The 18,451-nt window shown below is 44.1% G+C and overlaps 1 protein-coding gene and 1 pseudogene across 1 annotated transcript in view; one reads left to right on the top strand and one right to left on the bottom strand.

Moving 5' to 3' along the window:
• The window catches only part of Cacnb4 (calcium voltage-gated channel auxiliary subunit beta 4), a 267,754-nt gene that overhangs the window by 120,519 nt on the left and 128,784 nt on the right, over positions 1 to 18,451 (top strand). The gene's annotated exons all lie outside the window — the stretch shown is intronic.
• LOC131909143 (ubiquitin-ribosomal protein eS31 fusion protein-like) lies at positions 12,021 to 12,480 on the bottom strand (annotated as a pseudogene).

Raw genomic sequence — 18,451 nt, 5'->3', positions numbered from 1 at the left:
GAGAGATTAACATGAGAGCAGGAGGGCACACCAGAGGCACAGAGAGTGGTAAGTGTTGGGAGGTAGAGGAGCGCCTGCGAGCATGCCAACATTAGCATAAGGAGCAGTCAGCCAGGCCAGATAAAGCAGGTAGGCAGCCGGAAGGAGCTGGCATGCAGTTAAGTAGGGCAACAGGAGGCAGGATGCTAGTCTCAGCTTTGATGACTGAGCCCAGGGACCCATGTGGGAATTGACAGGATCAGGCCCTGTATCAGGTGCAAATACTAGGAAATCTACCCCAGAGGCAAAGGGTTGTATGAGCTAATGTCAGAGCCCAAGCGGAGGGTGATACTAGTCACAGCAGCAGCCGCCCAATGCATGTGGAGCACCAAGGTTGTGCTTGACATCGTTCTGAGCATTGTATACTCCGATCTGCACAAGAACCTTGGTCTGATCTGTATTCTGTAAGTGAGAAAATCGAGGTACAGAAAGTCAAAGTAGCTCAGCGTTGCCTAGTTGGGATGAGGCCCAGTTGAGATATGCAGGCAGCCTGATTCTAGAGTCCTTCCTCATAGCCTCCCAGCTCCATGGTGTTCCTGGTACACAGTGGCAGGTACTGACACACCCAAAGCAGGTACGTGGCCCAAGGGCTGCCTTTACCCACAATGCACTGTATGGGCCTTCCAGGTGGTAGTATTCATAGCCCTGCTTCTACCTACCGTAAACAAAAGCCAATGGGTCCACTCCACCTCCTCTGTGCTGTTCACATATTAGCTCATTAGTTCTAGGGCTCATTTGGTACCTTGCAGTGACAGATGAGGCCCAGAGGGATTCCAGGACATGCCTGGGTAGTGAGGCTGAAGACAAACTCAGAAGACTTAGATCAAAATATTACTAGACGCGGAATCTGGTGTCTGTGGTCATTGGTTTTAAATTTTGTTTTTCTCTTGTTCTCCCTTCTGCCACGTTGCCGCACCTGTCTGAGGGAGTCAGGGATGCATCAAAGCTATGATATTAACACTTGCAATGCCACACGCAGTTCCAGAGGCAAAGGAGTGCTTGAGTGCTTGCAGAGAAGAGGAGAAAATCAGCCAGCAAGGAGGCATGGACACTGACAAAATAGCAGTATAATTCCCAGGGCTAAACTGCCAAAGACCTTGAGCTTCTGTTCCAGTCCGTGGAGCCAACAGGAAGGCTGGGTTTGCTGAGTCCAAACTTTATTCCTCAGCCTCTTTCTGGACCTCGAAGAGTCCTGCCATAGAATATATAATTACGTTGGCCTACAAGAGTTAAATTTCTGAGAAATCTGGCTGAAAAATAATTGGGTATCAGTTCCTTTTGCTTCTAAAACTGCTCCAACTATCTTGCTCATGGCTACCCACAACTCATAGCACATCACCTTACACTCACCTTTTCTGTCCCTCTCTACCACCCTTACCAAACAAATAGAAAACAAAGATACTTGGTCCTCTGTTCTCCTGACAAACCCGTGGGTTTACTGAACCACAGGGCTCAGCACTTGGTAAAGAAAAGTAACTTCTCATAGATCACTATGTCTGAAGCTAAGAAAGACTAAATGGAAAAAATGATGTCTTACCATACCAGGTGCCTTGGTAAGGGCCCTGCCATTTCCTCATCTTACTGAATCAGTTGAGGCATTTGCCAAACACCAAGATGAAGCTCTGCCAGAACCATGTAGGATTTGTAGACATAGACGCATACAAGTGATGCCTTTGTGTAGAATCTTCTGAGTGAGCCACGGTGTGTGTGTGGAGAGGTAAAAGGAAGTGTGTTGGTGAAACCCGGTGGGGAGAGCACCCTCACAGTGTGGCAGCCTCTGCAGGAGGCTCTATGGTTTTCAAGCCACTCAGTTGTAAGTGGCAGGTGTGGTACTGAAATACCAGTGCAAGACTGACCTCCAGGCTTCCCAGTGATCCCAGTTCAGTTGGAGGTAGGAAACTAGGAGGAGTGGTTCTGTCATCCTTTCAGCCTGGGAAATTCGTGGGTAAAAGCATGAGGGTCCCATCCTTGGTTTTTTTTGCACGTCTTGCTTTGGGGGGTACCCTTGAAATTTAGCTCTTGGAACTTGAACCTGATAGACTCACTGCACTCCTTCATCAAAAGCTAGGGACTTGAGATGGTGTGAAACAGGAAGCTTCGAGAAACTTTTGGAACTTCTAAACCCAGACAGAGAACATTTTGGGACAAAGCTGATCAGTTCCCATCTACAGTTCTAAGTTCTTTTTTTCTGTTGATGCCTGGGCTCCTTTGGGGGTTCCCAGAACCAAGTCCCTCACCAAGGTTCTTCTGCACTATGGGATCTACCCAAACACTGGGTTGAGACCTTGGGTGATTTGTAGGTGGGACAGGTTCCAATCCTGAAGGGGGCAGACGTCCCAGTCTGTTGTTCAGTTTTTAGCTCTCAGCTTATGGGTGACCAAATGGCTTTTCAAATTTAGTTTTTATTATTGTGTGTGGGGGGGGCACACATGCATGTCTAGGTCAGAGGACCCTCTGTGGAAATTAGTTTTCTCCTGCCCGCTTTACCTGAGGATTGAACCTAGGTTTTTCAGCGTGTAGTGTGGGCACCTTTACCCTCTACACCACCTCACTGGCCTCTAACTGGCTTTTGATTAAATCTTTTTCACAATGGAGAAGGTAGGAAAGCACAGGATTCTGCCCCCCCCCCCCCCCCTCACCATGGTGACCTTTCTCTACTTCACCAGTAACTCTTGGGAACATGCTCCCTGGCTCTCATTTATCTTGAAAGCTTCATCATGGAGTGAGATGGGGGCTGGGGAAATGGCTTTTTTCTTCTACATAAGCACAAAGACCCAAATTCAGGTCCTTAGCATCTATGTGAAAGATACAGTGTGTATCTGTAACCCCAGTACTGGGAGGCAGGGGAGAAAGTAGGTCCCCGAAGTTTGCTGCCAATCAGGCCTGCCAAGTTGGCGAGTTCTAGGTCTAGTGAGACATACTTTCTTCAAAAAATAAAGGTGGACAGCTGAGGAAGATAACTAATATTAACCTTTGGCCTCCATATGCACACACATGTGCACACACATGTGCACACACACTCCTCTACCACATATACGCACAGGAGAGTGCAGAGGAAAGCAGGAAGAGGAGAGGAGAATTGATTGTGATGGTGTAGGCCTCAAATCCCGGAACTCAGGAGGCGGGGGTAGGGAGATCTCAAGTTTGAGCCTAGCTCGGCAACCAAGTGAGACCCTGTGTAACCGAAGAAAGAAGAGGACAGAGGGGAGGGGAAAGGATGGAGGGGGCCGGGAGGCAGAAAGAGCAAAACTGGTTATGCCATTTGTGGGCACAGGGCCAGGGAAGGAAGAGAACACCCTAAGTTACATATAATACAAGGCAAGAAGAGATATATAGAATACAGGCTTTGAGGAGAGCAAGTGACCCTTCCTGGGTGGGAAGCACGCCTTGATTGGATGGCTTCTGGGCTCCCTTATTGGCTTGTGGTTCCGAGTCTGCTGCGTTTGTCTCTGATTCATGGGAAGCAGGCAGAGGCAGCCTGGTCCTGCTACACACCTGCCCTTGCCCTTCCAGAGCTGGGTGTGGGGCTGGAAGGAGTAACACAGAGGCTGTGCTTGACTCAGGGCTCCATACTGACAAGCCCACCCTGAGTCAGATGGTAGACAGCCGTATGAGTGGTTCGGAACGCAGGCCCTGCTCTCTACAACCTGCCTTTTGGGCTTTGCGTCAGCATTAGTAGGTAGTGCATGCATGAGGCAGCCAGATGTGGGGGAGCAGTTGAGCCTTGCAGTTTCCCAGCAGGGAGTGTTTCACCCATTTTGGTCGAGGCTGAAAGTAGACAACCTCTTTTCTCTCCCTTTCGTTGATTCTTCTTTAACAATAATCAGGAAATGGCTATACTCTCAGTGGAAGTAGTAAAGTAAGGAACTATCTTGGAGAATTTGAGGAGAAAAAAAAAAGACCTTGCCTTGGCTTTCTGTATATTCTGGCTAAAACATTGTATGGCACTAGTTAAAAAGTTCATTAAAACAAGGATCTAAAGTTAGGGGGAGGTGAGAGTTGGATCTGGGTGGATGGAGGAGCTGGAGGTGAATGATGAAGATACATCATGAAATTATCAAAGAATTAATAATACTGTATTAAAATACAACCAAATCTGACACACGGATTTGAGCTTAGAATTCCTCCAACCCGGTCCTCTGGCAGTCTGGGGCTCTGGAGAGCTGGGTGGTCCACTGGCCAGCGTCCTGCACCAGCACACAGTGGTCAGCAGGTGGAGCCAGCTCAGGATTATCTGTGTAGACTCTGTGGAGCACACCTACCCGCTGTCTTCTGGGTAGGCACAGACTCAAAGCCAACATCCTGTGTGAACTTGCCATCTAGGGAGTCTGGAGGACCCGGGTCGCCTTGCCATCTTTCAGATTAGAAAGTGATTAGGTATTGAGATGTCCAAGTGTGACTGAAAGCCATTAATGGTTGGGTCATCACAGACCTGGAAGAATGGGTGTGCTATCCTGAGCTCTGGTAGCTCTTGGGTGACTTTGGATGACTCAGTTTGTTGCTCTGGTCTTAGGCTTTTCAGAGACACTGGCTGGGAGACTGACCTCCTTTCCCAGGTCTGGGTCAGTGACTCCTTGCTGAGCTCCCATGAAATACAGCCAATGCCTTCTGGCTGACAAAGCAGGGTTGTCACTGGTAAGTGTTTATGTTGCACTTTAGATCTGCAAAGTCCTTTCTCTGAGTTGCTTCTTTCCTTAGTGCCCCAGCTGAAGAAACTAAAGGCCACAGAGGCGATGACTGACTGGCCCAGGTCAGCTGGCAAGTTAGTGGCCAAGCTGATGCGGAGTGTCTGGGTTACTTCTTACCCCAGCATAGCTTCTCTAGATGATGTTCTTTACCCCTCACTAGTTTCTTTCTGAATTTAACTGGGTTTTTTTTTTGGAGGGAGCTGTAGATTTTCCTGGTTCATGTTGCAATCCATCACTGGTGAGCAGAGAGCCGTAAGTGGAGGAACTCCATCCCAGGTGACCCCGTTATAGAGTTTGTCCTAGGCCAGTGTGAGTATGGTGTGGGAGCAGGGGGAGGGAGTTGGACATTCCTGTGTGAGTTGTGGGGAATGATCAATGCTGTTCTGGACTGTTGAAGGTTTAGGTACAGGAAGCAGATGAAGAGTTCTAGCAAAAACTTAGTCGTCACTAAGTGTTAAACAAATTGAATTAAAAGAATGCAAAATTTTGCACCTAAAAGTCGGGAGGTTTTTGGCTTCCTCTCCAGACTTCACTAGTGACAGAGGGCTGTTATCTTGCCAGTAAGGCAGAGAGAGACATTGGTGAAAATATTGAAAACTTTTCCTGTAGAAATGCCGCACATCTTTCCATTTGTATTCTGTCCACTTACCTTCACTGAGATTCAGATTTTCTGTGTGACTTAGTGTCCTTGCAACTTAAATCACCTCTGCAAAGTACAGGTGTTGGGTAGAGATTGGTATCTGCATGCGTGTCTTTAGGAATCGTCAAAAATAAAATCTCTGCTCGGCTCCCTCCTCCCATTGAATCAAGAGGGTGAGTGGCTGCGTTCTGAGTATCTAATAGCCTCCTTTCTAAACATTCAAACAGCCTTTTCCATATTGCTAAGCGTTCGCTGTAGAACTAGCGATACGGGCGAAACAGGAAGCATCTCTATGCTGGATAGGATGCTCAGAGTCACCCTCCACTCTCCCAGGGAACGCTCTTCAGCTGACTGAAGCAGGGAAGCCGAGCCAATCAGAGGCCGCTTTCCTAGCTCTGTCACCAGTCTGTGGTTGAGGAAGGCTTTTGCTTTTTATGCTCTGTATTGGGGAGGCAGATAAAATGCCAGGTCTGGACTGCCTCTGGGGATAACCTCACCCTGTGTGATGTGAATGAATAGCAGCTTGCCTGGTAAATTCACAGGGATTGATAAGGCAGGCACAGTTCTTCCAAAGAGGCCTTTTCTTTTTTAGCTCTTGCTGTGGTTTCTGCAGCAATATTGTTTCTGCCTTAAAAGAGGTGCTGTGGATTATCAGACCTCCATGTATGACAATTTGTACCTGCATGGAGTTGAAGACTCGGAGGCTGTAAGTATTTCATAGATAGCCGGTTCCCCCTCCCCTCCTCTTCCTCCTCCCATTCCCCCCTCCTGTTTCTTAGGCATCACAGGAAACATGGAGCTGAAAGCTAACAGCATCGGGGTGCTTGCTGGCAGCTGGGTGTTCTCTGTGTAGTTTACAGCTAACTGAAATTATTTATTGTCAAGCAAGAGGGAAATGAACTTGATAGCGAAGCCACCTACGAGAATAGGTTGTTGGGCTTTCTGTATGACCAGGGCCACGTTTGATTCACGAGGGGGTAACTGCCCCTTGAAGACTGGTTTAAACTGTGCAGAAAGTGCTGCTTTTCCCAGCCGCAGGGTTCGCGGGGAAGACTCATTCATTATATAATAACACTGTTTGTTGAGCTAGAATGAATGGAAGGTCCTCAGCTGTGGCGGTGCTATTATGTGCTTACTGGCCAGACAGGCAGTACGGTTGCTGCTGCTTCTTTGTTAAGGAAATCAGCTGCGAGGGTCGTGCACACAGTACTCCAGCGCAGAGGCGGGAGGTGGTGTCCCTGTACTATGTCCTGGAAGACCGAAGTGAACTCACATGGGTTTGGTCTTAGAAAACTGGACTCCCGTCCCCTGTCCTGAAGCTCAGCCTCCTGCGATGTTTTACAATTAGGATGCAATGATTTTCTTCAGTCCCTGCATTTGTAGCGTAGTATGCCGTACAGTGTGCAGAGAGGTTAAAACCGATGGCTGGATTCTTCTTTCCACTATTGCCAGTGGTGGTACCTGTTTTTGTATCACTTATATAGAAACCTTGCAAGGAGGGATGATTGGGGGCGGCCCATGGGACGTGCTGTGGGGAGTCTGAATTTTATATGAGTGCAATGCCATGCATGTTGTTACATTCAAAACTGAAATGTGTTATATAAGGTTCTCTGGCTAAATCACCCAATAAACAGATTATAACAGAAAAAAAGAGCCCTATGGCGTACGTCAGTGTAGACGTACGCATCACAACTGCTGTCCATGACAGACAGCAGCCCTCGGTTCTCATAAGGCTTTCCATTTCCCCTTTCTGTCTGCGTTAGCAGAAACTCTAACTCTAGTTTTTTTTTTTTTTCTTCTGAAAACTCTCTCTGCATCTCGCACAACGTGCTTCAAAATGACCAGGCTGTCAATTTATTGCAAGTGACTGTAGTCTGTAATGTGGGGGTTGAAGTCAAGAAGGCCCGCTCTCGCAGGTAGGGTTGAGAAATGGAAGAGACAACTACTGAGTTTAGTCACCAGCTTCCCAGCTGGGTTCCTCGGGGGCCTTACCATTTCTGACACTCTGTCCCCACACTCACTTATAAAACATGCGATGCCTTCTTGAGTTATACGCTTTCCTTTTTGACCATAGTTTTAAACTTGGGCAGTGTTGCTTTGAAGTGGATTGCAGTTTGTTTTCTCTTTTTCCAGAAATGCTTTTAGAAACCAGCTGCTGTGAGCAGCAGAGTCGCCTAGGAACTAATGTGTGCAGCTCCTTGTTCTCCAGAACTGTCTAAATTTCAGATGCACTGGGTCAGAGGGGAGCCGGTTAAGTGCAGAAACATTTGTTTTTCCTTTTGGTCCAGCCTTTCAGGACAGCTGATTTTCCTGCAGGGTAGGAAGAGAAGGGTACTGTGGCTTGACTCGTGGCTGTAGCTGATGGAGGGTATGCAAGGCACTGCGGTGCTGTCTTTTCGGTGACTCAGTGATAGCCAGCAGGCTGAGCCTCCTGGGGACTGTGTACATCTGCAGAAGTGAGGAAGGTGGACAGGCTGAGGAGTGAAGGAAGGCATCTGGCCAGTTCTCAGTTGAGAGTCCGGGAGGCTTTTGGGGTGGGATGAAAAACTGTGGCACATAAATCAGAGGGGAAGACGGAGATGTTCAGAGGGCTGACCTGACCCTGAATGCTCATTTGAGTTTATTTGTTTTTATAAGGAAGAATAATGTGATGTGTTACCCAAGATGGTGTGAACAGAGAGAGCTTCAAGCCAATGGAGAAGACTAGGCCTAAATAGCTGAGCCGGTGGAGTGCCAGATAAAGCCACACCTGGAGTGCCACATCCTCAGCAGTCCCTCTCAGTGCCAATGCATTTATGGCTGTAAGTGTGGGGTTTGCCCAGATCAAAGCAGAGCTCGTGGAATAGTTCTGCTGATAGGTGTGGAAGGCTTCGCTCGGACTAGCTACCACCTGAGGGCCGACAGGCACTAAGAGCTCAGAATGGCACTTCCTCTGGGGGGCTGAGGAGCCCCCGCCACTCTGTGCTACTGTGGATCCTTGAGGGGGTGTACAGAGACCAGCATGTCAGTCATGCTTGTAGTTAGTGTGTCCACGCCATGAATCTGTAACAGATCATCTTTCCTAGAGACAGATATTTTACTCTAAGAATACAGCATCAATATACACTGTGAGCACATCTCAGCCCCATGGTCAAGAGATTTTGGCACCATGGTGGGAGGTTTTTCTTAAGAGTCTGGTCCAGAGGTGGAGATTATCCTTCTATGGCTATAGATACTGTCTCCTACTGTACATATAAGACAGGACAGAGAAACATGCTGGAACATAGTTCAGTATGGACACATCAGAATCTTTAGTCCTGAGGAGCCTGTTTGGGCAAGTCTGTTAACTTCTGCTCTGGGTTCCAGAAAGCTAGTCAAGGGCCAAGATCATTCCCAATTGTAAGAAAATAAAACAACAACAGCAACAAAAACCCCCATTCAGTGGCCCCCAGCAAGGTCTCTACTAAGAGCAGAGATTTGACATAGACTGTCACATGACTTCACATTTTTGGTTTTTCTGAGGATGAAAACCAGGGACTTGTGCATGCTTGGCAAGGACCCTGCTACCAAGCTTCACCCACAGCCCTACACTACTCTGTGGGTCACTTTAACATGGATAATAGAGTATGCATTCAAGACAAGTCTATGCTGACACTAGCCCATTTACAGTGGGCCGTGTATACAGGCTGTCATTGGCTCCTGTGTCCGTGTTTCCCACACCCTACTTTTACTGCTCCAGTGTACATTAATACAGGTCCTGGTGCTTTGTTATATAAATAAAAACAGTTTTTAAATAGGGATGAATAAGGGGCGTCAAAGAGCAGAGAGGTTACATGAGCCCCACTACTCTCAGGCAGTCATTTCTTACTGTTGCACGGTGTTTTTGGCTGTCAGTGCACATCCATGTAACTAGGTTGTTCTCGACCTGCAACTGTGTGTTACGTCCTAATCTGTTAAGTCTTGTCCTCACCTGACTAAGTATCAATCATGCAAACACTGGAACCAGTGCTTTGCACTACCATATAGAATTTTTGAATGATTTTTAAGAAAGCATAGAGTCTCAGAGTATTTTGCAAAGTGGAGCCAGGGTTAGCTATACATGATAGCTGGTTTCCTGGATCCAAGCTCTTCCATTTCCAGATGCTTAAATTTGAAAGGGAGTAACTTGGTCATTTTCAGTGAGAAAGATTCCGTCTTAATTCAAAGCATTTATTACAGAGGAAAACACAGTCTTCAAATATTTTCAATCACAGAAAGGAGACATAAAATAGTTATCGATACCATTAGAGAGATTATAATTGTAAAAGATGAAGTCAAAGAAAATTGTACAGATTATAATGTATATGTTATATTTGAATGTATATATATATAAGCGCATGTATTTAAATCTATATGTACTATACACTGTTCTATTTTAATTTTTCAGACTACTTGTTTTCAATAAGCTGTGTAACTATGTTTGTTTGTCTAAATGTCTCTGCACTCACATGTGCGTATATACTGTGCAGTCTTGTACATCACATTCATCCCGACATGGGTACGCTTCATGCTTTGCTAACTGATGGCTGATACTAAGTGGCATATTTTTACCATAGAAACAAAGACACCCAAGAGAGTTGAGAGCCACACTTCTACTACAGAATGATTGCTGCCTCCAAAGGTGCTATGCAGTTGTTTTATATATGAAGCTATGTCCTTGTGCTTCTTAGGGAGGGAGAGAAATTTCAAACAGAGGGTTGATGGATTTAAAGGCCTTCAGAAAAATGTTCTAGAGATACTAAGGTTTGGATTTCTCTTGGAAATAAGTGGACCGAAGGCCTTTATGCTTTGGTGCATCAGAGCATCCATCTGGGGTGAGACATCTTCACTGTCCATTTCTAGAGTATGAAAACTGGTTTGTAAATGAGTCTAAGGACTGGGTTTCGGCGTCACTAGCTACAGAAGTAGATCAAATGCTTGCAGTTTGTGTGAGATATCTGACGGAGAAATGCACTTATTTCACTCAGCTGAGCTATTGTGGTAGTAAGCCAGGGTCTGTGAAGTAAATGATGAACACAGCCTTTTCTTCAATCAAATTCCTGTAAGTGGTGGTTTTCTAAAATATATATAGAAATGACTGCCAGATTAAATTGTTATGATGCTAAGAGAGAAATTCCTTACAAATGAACCTATGAATTTGCCCCTCCTGCTAGTTCCTGGCTAGTTTTCCACTTTGAGATGACGGATGGAAGTATAAGTCTCAACCGTCACCCTTGTCCAGGTGCTTCTGTATTCTTTCCTTACAGCTTTTGTCTCTAGAGTATAACGAGTCGTGGTAAGTTCGTTTTGCACTGTATGACTGAAGTACCTGTGAGAACAACTCAGGAGTTTGTTTTGGCTCAAGGGTTTGGAGGGTTCTTGGCCTCTTGTGCTTGGATAGAACATCATTGTGGCAGCAATGTGTGGCAGAGGAACTTCTCCATCTCATGGTAGATAAGAAGCTGAGAAAAAAGAAGACAGGAAGGGACCAGGATATGGCTTCTGTGACCTACTTCCTCCAAGTAGGTCTGAATTTCTTCTTTTTACTACTTCTTGGTAATACCATTATATAATGAATCCATGATGATGTAACTCCATTAATAAGATTAGAGTCCTCAGAATCCATCTACTTCCTCAAAGTCCATCACCTGGCAAAGAAGCCCCCGGAAGGGGCGTTTCATGTTTATAGGACAATCGAGTCCAGAGTTTTAGAATATAGTCCCGTGCCTCCAATTGTATGTCCTCAGTAGATGCCACATCACTGCGTGGCACTGTCATCTGTGTGGTGCTCAGTCAAAAGCCAGCAGCAACCATGCAAAGCCATCCTAAAGGGAAGGGAGCACAGCCTTCCCCTGCGTTAGTCCACCGTTCCCATCGGATCTCATTACCCTGCTGATGGTCCTTGTTCATTCTGTCCTCCGTCTCTTCTTTAACGTCCTTTCCCCCCGGAAGCCAGGCCTCTGAAGGGACCAGAGGACACAGCTGCACTGCTTATCATTTTCTGTCTGTCCTGCCTCTTCCACTTGTCCTTTCAGATACACGTCATGTCATGATTTCACTCACATACCAGTGCAGTGGTATTAAAAGTTAGGCCCAGCAAACTCTACAGATCTGTAGTCTGCTTAAAAAACAGGCAGACTTAGATGTTTTCAATATGTTTGTATCAACCACAGGGGCTGTGAAAACAGCCATTTTAACCAGCCACCTGAGAATGGCCCATAGTCACACAGGAAAATTTTATGCAACCCAAGGTATATAAGTACATAAAATAGATACACAATTGAAGAATTTACTGATAATAAATTATAAATTTATTTTCAAACAGTTTTTTGGGCTGGTAAGATGGCTCAGCAGATTAAAAAAGCTTGGTGCACAAGCCTAAGGATCTAGTTCAGTCCTCAGAAACCACATGAAGGTGGATTGAGAGAAATGGTCCCATAAAGTTGTCCAAGCCCCGCCCCCCCAACACATGCCCACACATGCACAATCATGCACATAGAATGTTAAAAAAAAATTTCAGAATGTCTTCAAACAATTCCTCTGGTGTACATATAATTTCACCATCTATTAAAGACTAAATCAAATTTGCGCACTAATTAGATGAATGTACTTGTTTAAATTTGTTTCAGTTCCTGTCTTTTTGTTAGTTCATCTCATCACCTGTCTTCTGGTTTGTTGAAAAAGTTAAGTCAGACAGACAACACCTGCCACAGTAATGTCTGCCAAAGTGACTGGCCATGAAATCTCCAGCACCACATTCATCAGGACACTCTTCACAAAGGCAACTAATTTTGCATTTTCATCCACCTAGCAGAATTTCAGCACAGCCAACTTAACCTTTCTCTTTTGCTTAGTCTTCTTGGGAATGCTGTAAGACTTCTTCCTTTCCTCGGCACCCCCAGGAAGTCTCAACACAGAATGAAAGGTGGACTTTCATGGAATGTGGTAGTCAGACAAAGTATGGCATTTTTTAGCTGCTTACCAGCAAAGCCTTTGCTGAGCAGGAGGAATTCCCTCCTTAACCTGGATCTTGTATTTTACCTTTTCTATAGCATCTGAAAGTTTAACCTCAAGGGTGATGGTCCTCCCCATATGGGTCTTTATGAAAATCTGCATCACAGTGTCAGTTTTATTGAGGACTGTGGATAAGAATGCTGTTTACTTTCATACAAACAGTTAAGCTGGGCATGATAGCACATGTCTTTAATCTCAGCACTCAGGAGGCAGATGGTGTGAGTTCAAGGCCAGCTCTGTCTACATAGTAAGTTCCAGGACAGCCAGGGCTACAAAAGTAGAAGCTTTTTCAAACAAACAAATGAACAAACAAACAAATAAATAAATAAAAAGTGAAGGAAGGAAGCAAACTAGCAAACTTTTTGGGTTCAGAGCTGGTTCAGCAGCTAAAAGTACTTGCTGCTCTTCCAGAGGACCAGGGTTCAATTTCAGCACTCACATAGTGGCTCACCTCTGTCTCTAATTCCATTTCTAGGGGATCTAAAGCCCTCTTATGGCCTTCACAGGACCCGGCACTCTTGTGGTGCAGAGACATACATGCAAGCAAAACAGTCATACACATAAAACCATTAAATCTTAGGAGAATAGTAGATATTGCAAGACAGAGAACATTTTGAACAATTTTCAGAGTTGACCAGTATTTTGATTTTATAGTTGCTGAGAATCCACTTCACATAAACATGTAGTACAAGATGACAGAAGTGTATTTAGGACCATTTCAGAAACTATTGGAAATTCTGCCCTCCTCCCAAGCCAAAATTTATGTGAATTTTTAAAAAATGAAACCCATTAGCAACTTCACATAGCAATAAAAAAATTCTAGCACTATGCTACTAATTAAAACTTCCATGCTGAGGGACAATGTTAGAAAAACACTGAAAGTCTGGTTTCTGCAATTAGACTCTTCTTCTCTTCTCAGAGGAGAGGACTTCGCATGTCCCGCCCACACACTGCAGGTTCTAACATGCAATAGTCTGGAATGTGTGCTCAGGTGTTTCAGGTGGGTTCGTTGGCATTGACCGGCACGATGGGGGTGTGAAATGCTGCCTGCAAGGCTGCAGTCAAGTTGCACAGCAAAAAGGGGAGTGTGCTGCCAGAGACGGCATCCACTCATTACCTGTCAGATCCTGAAGCCTTTGGTCATGGGTGGTCAGAGACTTTGGCCAGACTTTTGGTGATGGCTCATTTAGTTACACAGCCCCACACTGCAACCCGCAGTTGCCAAAGCTGGGTAGTGGAGGCTTGTGCCTTATGTATTAATGACAGGGCACTAGAGGCCACAGCTGAATAGGCAGACCTAGGAGAGTTTACAGTCCATATAAAATAATGGCAGAGATAGGGAGCTGTGCATGTTTATAGCCCAGGCTTTGAACCTTTGAAGACTGTGGAGAGCCTGAGGCTCAGGGGAAACTGCAGTGTTTGGACAGCACATCTTGGTTTACAGGAAGGAGGTCGTCCAGACGGCTCTCAAGGCTGTTTGTAAGAAGACCAGAACTTGCTCGGCCTCCACATTTATCTGGTCTTTAAAACATCAGTGTGCAGTTTTAGGCGTTTTGACTTAGCTACTTTTCCACTGTTAGTATTTCACATGTCCTGTTTCTAGTCTGTTAGAGAGATATTAAAAATGTTTACACTTAAAGCGGGATGTTTTGAACAGGTATAGTAGGTCATGCATGTAATCAGAAGGCTTGTGAGTTCCAGGCAAGCCTGGGCCATAAAGAGAGACTCTTTAAAAAGCCAAAGTAAGTGAAATAAATGAGAGCATTTGGATTTTCTTTTAGCCTTGGCATTCCTGAGAACGGAAATGAAGGCTCTCCCCCCATGTGAATATTGGCAATCCCCAGTCGAGAGCCTGGTGGTGTGGACAGCACATGGCAGTGCTCTGCTTTCGCCTTTTAACAGTTCCTATGACATCCTAGGCTCACCTTTCTCTTCAGCGTGAGCATCATCTGGGAAAATGATTCTGATTCCCAGGGCTGCTGCTGTCATCAGCTTTGTTGAAATTTTGGTGAACGACATGGCCATAGCAGAAAGCATTTCTCAGTACTTTTAATTCTTTGTAAAACTAAAAATTTTTACTTTTATACTGAACGTGGGTGTCATCTATGAAAATGTAAAGTTTATTTTTTAATTTTTTACTCTGTAAGGTAACAGTGCAGTCTAATAATGTTGTCATTGAAAGGGGAGCCTCACTTCCAGAGCTCCTGGGATGGAGTCTAGCTCCCCACTTCTTAGCTGTGTCCCTAAGTATGTCTCTTTCTCTCTTATTTCTTATTTTTTAATATACTATATTTTAATCATATTCTTTCCCTTCCCCCAACTCCTCCCAGATCCTCCATACCTCTCTACCTTCCCAACTTCATGTTCTTTCTCTCTCTCAAAAAATAAAAATCCAAACAAACAAAAATATATTGAAACAAAAAAATACCAAAACAAAACAAAAAGCTCATACACAAAAAAATGGAGTCTATCTGGTGATGGTCAAGTGCTTCTGGGGCCTGCCCTGGAGGGCGGTTAATACACGCAGTGATACTGCACTGAAGAAAACAGTTTTTTCCTTTTCCAGCAAATACCAATTGAAGATTGCTGTTTGGTTTGGAGTGGGACTTTGTGTCCACTTTCCCTTTTCCATGCTGGGATTTTTGTCTGGTTTGAACTTGTGTAGGTCTTATGCATATTACCACACACTTTGTGAGCTCATATGTGTATCTGTCCTGTTGTGTCTGGAAGATGCTGCTTCTTTGGAGCCACCCACCACCTCTGGTTCTTATATTCTTTCTCCCCCCTCTTCCAAATAGGCTGCTGGGTATTGAGGGGAGGGGTTTGATTAAGACATCTGGCTATGTTTCTTAGCTTTCTGTGCCTTGACTTCCTTGTCTCTGTAGCTTCCACAATAATGATGCAATAATGAAATGGTTCTTGGTGGTTCCCAAAACTGAGTTACTTAATAAGTATTAATTATTGATATATATCATATGTATCACATATATCCCCAAAGCAGAAGCATATCACACACACACACACACACACACACACACACACACACACACACACACAATATGCTTTTGCTTTCGGGAATGAAGTATGCCTGTTATCACACAAGTTCCTACCAAGAACTTAGGTTTATTTCTAGAACTCTTGCATAGTTTTTTTTATAGTGATTCCCCTAAATCTTATAGACTGTATTCTCATGACTCCATGTCTGTGTGCATGTCTTCACCACATGTCACATTCTGTGCAAGGTGTTCTGTAGAAAAATCAGCAATAGTGCAGAACCGTATGCAGAGCGATAATAGAAACTGACAGGTAGAAGACTCACTGCTCTCCTGAGATCTTACAGTTGGTTCACATCCTGTTTTGGAAAAGGAGGTGATAGAGGATCATTGAAAGAGCATCTGGATTTGGAGGTCTTGGCTTCTTATTAGTTGTGGCTTGGGATAGGCACCTTATCTCCTGACTCCTCAATTTTCCTCGTATAAAATGAAGAAATTTGATTAAATAGTTTCTAAGATTTTTTTTTTTCTGCGTCTAAAACCATGTTCTGTTTGTGGATAAGCATTTCTTCCTTTGGGATACAAATGCCACTGTGTGCCATTTGCTTTCTGAAATGATCAATTACCATGGCATTATGTAATACACTGAGTAAGGTGTCAGTGTGTGGGCTTTAAATCTGCATGTTTGGCTTTTTCAGAATCTTTAAAAGAAGCAAGTGTGTTTGGTGCATGTTTTGTGGAAGACTACATTTGTGAAGGCAAATGTTTTACTGAAGACTTCTACTCTAGAGGCCAAGAAAGGGGCCTTGTCTATTGCTCCTTTGCTTCCCTTCCTGGGTCACACTTCCATCCCTCAGCAGTCTGCTCTGGGAACACTTGAGGGTCAGTCCTCGGAATAGCAAAGAGCAAAAGCTTTGCGAGGAGTGAGTTCCTCCTAGCCTTTCAGACAATCCAGGAAAGAGAGTTGCACTCTGAGTCATCTTTCCTTTCAGTGAAGGTGCCTAAGCTGTACATTCAGAGTATAGGTACACATGATGTTTGGAATGACTGTTTTGTGATTGACATGACTCTCATCAATAATATATAGTATGTATAAGTATGTAGTATATTAATTAATATACAGGTATATAATATTACTTTATATAAGTAATATAAGTATATATAGGCATTAGCTATTATATATTGTAGGTGTGCACTACTAGGTCTATCTAAGAATATTTTTAAAAATATTCTATTCCTTTGTAAAATTTTTTTCTGTTCATCACTATTATTATTGTTTGGGATGTTCTAAAGCCAATACTTAACCCCAGAAGTGCAGTAAGTTCTAGGAGACATTGATTCCTTTTAAGAACCAGTCAGTCCTTTTAAAAGTAACTGTACCCAGTGTACTTAGTGTTTTTATGATGAGCTTAAAGGCATAGAAATGAAAGTGGAAATCTTTTCTTGAGCTCAGTCTCTGAAATATTCCCTTAAATCCTGTTTGAATAAAGTGAGAGTTAGAGCAAATATTTATCATCTGTGATGATAAGGAAATATGGTGAGTATTATGCTAAAGTAGTTAATATTGGTTCCCTAGTCTGTTTCCTAGGAATCATTGTTATAGCTTGATGCCATCAGTTTCAAATGGTGCCTCAGAGATTAATGTCCTGGTACTTACTTGATTCAATGGCTCTATTGATCCAGGTGATGGAATTAATAGCTTATTTTTCACATTCTCAAATCATCTCCCATTTTATAATGTGATTGCAACTACAGTACTGGAATTAGGCGACAGTTGATAAGGCCAGGAAATACAGGACATTTGGATGATCATGATGTACAGGGCCCTTGTGAAGTGCCGGGAGATTGCAGAGTCACATATAGCATAAAACTGCACAGGCCAGAGAAGCTTTGCATGTGTTGGGTTTTAAAAAGAAAATACCTCTGATGGTCAAGTTTCATCGTTAGTTAACTGAAAACCAAAAGCATGGTTAGATACGCCACAATGCATATATTTTATAAAAAGATGTATTTATTGTGGGAGCCCGTCCTCGGGTTCCTCGTGGCTTTACCCAGCAGGTCCACATAGAGGATGATTAGACCACGGGCCTGAGTGCAGGTGTCTGAGATGGTCTGCACTTGCCTGTGCTGGGGGAGGAGGTCTTTTGCTCCACCCCTTGGTGTCTCTATAAAAACCCTGGGGGCAGAGACAGTCGGGGCCTGTTGGAATAGGTTCCAGGCCCTCTCGAGGCTATCCTTTATTTTCTATCTGTTTATCTCCGCGATATTCTCCGCAATAAATCCTTTTATCTAATATTTCCTGCTGCTCGCACTCAAGAAAACTCTGGGGAACTGTGGGGGTGGTTGGGTAAACGCCCCACAGAATGGCGCCATGAACAGGGACTAAAGAAAAAAGAAAAAAGGGACTAAAGAAAAAAAGGGGGGACTAAAAAAGAAGGGGGACTAAAGACAAATGAACAGGGACTAAAGACAAAGTAATAGGGACTAAAGATAAAGGAAAATAATAGTTTTATTAGTTTTTGGCGAAAGTGCTGAGTTCAGCCCTGCCAGTGGATGAGGCATGCCGGTGTTATGGAAAATATATATTTTTTATATATATTATTGAGAGGCAGGGGTTTTATCCTCGAGAGAAAAGGAAAGCGGACTGGAAGGATGTCCGATGCTGCAGCGAAATTCTCTTCTGTCAAAATTTTCTATCTTCTATCCCTTTCTCAATTTCTATCTGTGAAAAATAAGTATAAGGCATAGGGTAGTAAAATAGTGTAGGAAAAACTTAGAAGTGTAAGATTGTGTAGGAAAAAATAAGTAAGGCAACTAGACAAAAACTCTTCAATTTTCTAACTTGGGGGCTCTGAATGCAAACTGGGGGAAAAAATCTTTCTTTGGGCTACTTGGGTAGTAAAACTCTTCTTCGAGCTTATGGGGAAGAATAAGTTTCCTATGGAAGCTTTTGACCTGGGGCAGCTGAAATGCTAAGTCCAAGCGGCAGGAGAAAGTGATTTCTCCCTGAGGCAAAAATGGGGATGTAAAAAGCCAAAAAGTTTAAAGTTGGGAAGTTTTGGGAAAAGTTGCTCTTTCTC

Source organism: Peromyscus eremicus, chromosome 4 (assembly GCF_949786415.1).
Source record: "Peromyscus eremicus chromosome 4, PerEre_H2_v1, whole genome shotgun sequence".
NCBI lineage: Eukaryota > Metazoa > Chordata > Mammalia > Rodentia > Cricetidae > Peromyscus > Peromyscus eremicus.
This window is presented reverse-complemented; position numbering and strand designations above follow the sequence as displayed.